Here is a 5,464-nt window from a genome sequence, read left to right as displayed (position 1 = left end):
TTCCCTACCACGTTTGAAGACAGTTCATTATTCCCTTCAATATGCAGTTCTTCAACCTGAATACCCTAGACCTTCAGTCATTCCTCATACAGCTGAGTTTCAGATACACTAGCACCCTGGTTGCCCTCCTGTGAATTGCACTATGTCTTGTCCCTACGCTCCCTCATCCCCGAAGTCCTATCCCAAAGGACAAGAGCTGTTTTTCCTTTTCCATTTCTCCAAGGGTGACCAGCCGCACTTGCATTTTTGGCTTTATTCTCCTAAGGCATGCAGGAGAAGTTATTCTTGGGTGTGCACACAAAATAAAGAAACTCTCCAGCCTCCAAGAATCATCATTTATTTGTTGGTTGGATGCATGTATTAATTTATTTGTGTTTTTCAATATACAGTTGAGATAGTTCATCAGACTGGGGGAAATGGTGGTGTGGGGTTTGAGGTTTTACTGCTGGCTTATTCAGAGTATAGAAGATGAGAATATTAAATCCTCATTGCATCAGGAACAGCTGCAACTCTGATCTAATTCCAGACTTATATAAAAATTGTTGAACTCTTTTTGTGAAAGTCACCAAAAATACTAATATTTGAAAAGAAAACTCTTCAACTTTGTAAATGATATCGTGAAAGATTCTTGATCCTTTGATTTAATAATTATAATAAATCAATAATAATTTTTCCTTTTGATTACTTGCAAAAGCATTGTTTTTGCTTAGCTAACAGTTTATAAGGAAACCTGAGAAAAATTCTGATTATGTCCACAGTCTCTTCAAATTTCCTTGTTAGCTGTAACAAAACATTTGTGGGTTTAGGGTACGCCGAGTTCTTTCCTGCTCCCATGCCTTGGTACTTGCCGGTCTGTCTGCCTGGAGCACCCTCTCATGCCTGGCATGATAATGCTTCATCCCAATGGGGCTTCAGCCCAACAGTGTGTATTTCTTTGCCCTCTGGAGGCCAACTAATGTATTCCATTAAGCAATAAAGTTCCCTGTGCTTTCTTTTATTATCTCACTTGTCACATTGTATGTTGTTCTCTGTTTTCACATCTGTCTTTCTAATGCATCAGCACCTTGGAAAGCGCCACAAAGAAATACACACTTATTGATACTCCTGACATTAGAGATTCAATGGTGAGCAGCACAGACTAGCTCCTGCCCTCATGGAGCTTCCAGCCTAATGTGAACCCAAGCCATGTTGTATTTGTAAATACCAATGCTTATGAAATCAACAAATAAAAAGTGACTCCTCCACTAGACTCCTCAAGAATAAGGATAGTATCTTATGGATTGGTTTTGGTTTTGGCTTTGGTTTTAGTTTTGCATTCCTTAGAACTTAGCAGAGTAAACAACACACTCCAGGCACTCAATAATTATGTGTTGAGTAAATGCAGGAATGATTAATTTAAGTAATTTCATTGTTGACTTTCAATTTTATACGTGCAAGTAGCTTTTCAGAAAAACCTCATTTAAAGGTCTATGTTAATTTCTTTTCATAAATGCTGTTTTGAAGCTGATAATTCTAGGGGTAATGAAAATTCAAAAGTCAGGTCATATCCCAGGAGGATGAGTCAGAATCATGACACTTTTTACTAGCACAAGATATTTAGACAATTCTAATCATAGTTTCATTAATTATAAAATTATTAATATCAACTGTCAGTTATATTTAGACTTCCAAGGTAGAATTTAACCTTTAACTCTGTCCAAATCTGTCATGTAAACAAGCTAAATTAACTATCCTTTAAGATCAAAAACTAATATCTTACAAGGATTTACTTAGAGTGTGCTATTTCTTTGAAGCTTCCTGGAAAACAAATTCAAATTCAAGACAATTAAATGTTAATAAACGTCTAGTGATCAGAGAGATAAACACAAGGAAGATTAATATTCTTTCTCATGCTTTAGAGACAGGCTCTCAAAGTGATAAAATAAAATGTTACCTTTGAAAGTGACACCTTAAATTACAGTGCTTCTATGGCCCTTATATATTTAGTGAACAAGCAAATTTTTTCTTTTCGGGGGCATTGAATAGGTGCTAAGGTTAGTGAGCTCTTTTGAGGGGGTCATAGTAAGAATAAAAATGTATTCATTCAACAAATTTTTATTGAGAAACGGCCATGTGTCAGGCTTTATTCTCGGCACTCAGAAATCTTGTCCTGTGGAGCTTACTGCTCGTGGGTGAGGAAATGCAAACACCTAGGAATATAAACACAAAATAATTGCAAAATAAAGACGTGATGATAATTTGCAAATACTCTAGAGAGCGTTACATTTCACAGTTCATATTTTGACATATCTTTGGGAAGGGATTTAGCCAGAGCCTAGAGTTGGGGATTTACCTGTAAACGTTTATTCAAGATGAAGAGTTTGCCTGCAGCCCTGGAACCAAAGCTCATCGTTGAGCTTTGCTCAGCCCACATCTCCACCCCCTAGATCACACTTTCTCACTTTAGGAAAGAAAGCTAATGTAGGAGCTGTCTAACTGCAGCTCTCTGCCAGCTCTGTATTGACCTTATATGTTCAGCTCTGTAATTTTAAGACTTCATAAATATAAAAAATACTTACTTTTTATCTTCAGTTTGGCTTTAATTTCCCTTCTCTGTGAGAACTGTAAACCTGCCAGCTTTAAAGTTAGTTGATCTATTTATTCTGAGCCATAGGAATACAGAACAAGTCAGTTGTTATTTTTTTTTTTTAGTTAGAGCACTCTTCACTGATATCCTAGGGAAAAAGTTTATTGCGTGCATTAAAAATGAAATTTGGTTTATTTCAATGGTTTTGGAACAATTCAAAGTGCTTGTATTTATTACTCAGATGCATGCTATATACCTATCACAGAAGGATAGCAGCTTAGGATGATATTTTCAATGTCTTTCCTCTTAAAAATGTTCCGCTTTTCTGAAGTAGGTTCCTTTATATATTTGTGACCACAGGCTTACAGGGTCACCCAAGGGCAGGAGCAGCTAGAGGCAACAGCTGATCCCGACTGCTCTGAAGGTGGTATGGTGTTTGTGCTCTGTGTTTCTAGGTTCTCTACAGCTGGCCTCCTGTCAACTTGTCACATCTGTGGTCAGATCCAGGTCAACTAGAGCAGAAAGGGCCAGAGAGCAAGGGTCCAGGGGCCTAATTCAGACCTTCTCACCTGGCTGCTCTGGGCACTGTGGATGGATATCCAGTTGCGTACTCTTGGAGCAGATCTAGTGGGGCTGCCAAAGGAAATATCCAGGGCAGCAAGAGCCAGTGCAAGGGAGAGTTCACAGTAAGGACCAGTAGGGGCACGTGGACCAGTGGCTGGAGCTTGGCAGTGGCTTTGCAGGAGGTGGGCACTTTGTATCAAAAGCTCCTTCAGCAGGTAGGCGGCTCCTGGCTGAGGTTCCAACGTAGGAGTTTATGTTGGAGGAGGCATGAGGACAGTACTGAGAAACCCAAACTAAAATCCAAAACTCATGGGACAGGAAAGATTAACAAGGTGTAGCTGCAGCATAAAGCAAAGAATCCAGCTGCCAGCCTGGAATATTAGGTGGAAGGAGAGGTAAGCCCAGTTTTAATGGCTGGAATAAAGATTCAGAGCAAAACTTGCAGCAAAGGCCCTTGGAATCTGGGAGGGGTTTGAGGTGTCCAGGCACAGGGACAGGAGTGAGGAAGGGGCTGGGAGAGGATCGCCTGACATTAGGGATCTGAGAGTCCTCCGTGGGGTGTGGACATTTGGGTCACTGAAGGTACCGGACTTCATGAAACTCAAAGTGCATTTGACGAGGTCCATGCAGCTCCCACACACACAGTTTATTTTTCTTATTCCCAGTCAGTTCTACATTGTGATCCCTCTATTCCTTGGTTTATAGCACCTCTTCCCTCTTCCTGGGAGCTCAAATACCCATTGTTCAAGGTTCAATATATGCTTTCCTTACGTGTACAAGGCCACGTGCTGGATGCCCTGGGAGCTACAGTGGTCAGATAGGTGCAGTGTCAAGACGCTGACGCAAAGGTAGTGAGTTATGATACGGATGCAAATGGGACAAGTCAGGGAATAGATGTAGTAGGAGTGTCTACAGTGCTGCAGCAGCTCAGGGAAAAAGGGGTTCCCAGAAGTAGGTACAGAAGGCTTCTCAGAGGAAATCTCGTTTGAGCTGAGCCTTGGAAGAGGGTAACATTTCAGTAGCTGGAGAGGAAAGAGATAAGGCTAAGGAAAGAGCAGATGTTCAGATAGGAAGGCTTGGGCATTTAGGAGAACAGGACACGAAAGGTTAGAATGGGAAGGTAAGCTTGCACAGACATGCCTCATGCCTACATTTGATAGAGTCTTAAGTGTCGGATTACAGGCAGACCTCAGAGATATTGTGGGTTCAGTTCCAGACCACCACATGGCATGAATATTACAGAATATGGCAATAAAGCGAGCCACACGAATCTTGGGGTTTTCCAGTGCATAGAAAAGTTATGTTTACACTATTCTTCAGTCTGTTAAGTGTACAATAGCATCATGTCTAAAAATATATACATACCTTAATTAAAAATATTGCTAAAAAATGCTAACCAACATCTGAGCCTTCAGAAAGATATAATCTTCTGGTTGTCAGAGGGTCTCACCTCCGTCTTGACAGCTGCTGACTGATTAGGGCAGTGGTTGCTGACAGCGGGGGTGGCTTGGCAATTTATTAAAATAAGACAGCAGTGAAGTTTGCTGAATTGATTGATTCTTCCTTTCACTAGGAAACATGGAGGCCATTGTAGGGTTATTAACTGGCCTGATTTCAATATTGTTCTGTCTCAGGGAATAAGGAGGCTCCAGGAGAGGGAGGGAGATGGAGGAACGGCCAGTCCATGGAGCACACATTTCTCGATTAAGTTTGCCGTCTTACACGCACCCCCAAACAATTACCATAGTTACATCAGAGATCACTGATCACAGATCACTGGGACAAATAATAATGAAAAAGCTTGAAATCTTGCGAGAATTACCAAAATGGGACAGAAGAGAGAGGAAGTGAGCAAATGCTGTTGGAAAAATGATGCCAATATACTTGCTTGACGCAGGGTTGCCACAAAAACGTCAACGTGTAAGACACTCAGTTTCTGCAAAGCACAGTAAAGTGAAGTGCAATAGAATGAGGTCTGCCTGTAATTGCACTAAATTACATGGAAGCTTCATGGGGTAGTTCCAGAGTATTTTATGCATAAGATTAATACAACCGAAGAGGTGCATGGTTTCATCCAAAGTAAATTAAATGTTGACTCAAAGAAGAAAGCCATGTCAGAAAGCTTGTGCAACCCTGATTCCAACCCGAAGCACCCGTGATGGGAACAATTTCATGATGGAGAGAAAAGAATCAAGAATGGCTACAGGTTTGAATCTGATTGACTCAGAGAATATTGGTACAATAAACAGCATTAGGGAAATTAGAAGGAGTTGATCCTGTGTGTGTGTGTGTGTGTGTGTGAGTGTGTGTGCACTTGACTAGGCTATGGAACGA

The sequence above is a fragment of the Lipotes vexillifer genome, unplaced genomic scaffold, assembly GCF_000442215.2.
Source record: "Lipotes vexillifer unplaced genomic scaffold, Lipotes_vexillifer_v1.1 scaffold705, whole genome shotgun sequence".
Taxonomy (NCBI): Eukaryota; Metazoa; Chordata; class Mammalia; order Artiodactyla; family Lipotidae; genus Lipotes; species Lipotes vexillifer.
This window is presented reverse-complemented; position numbering follows the sequence as displayed.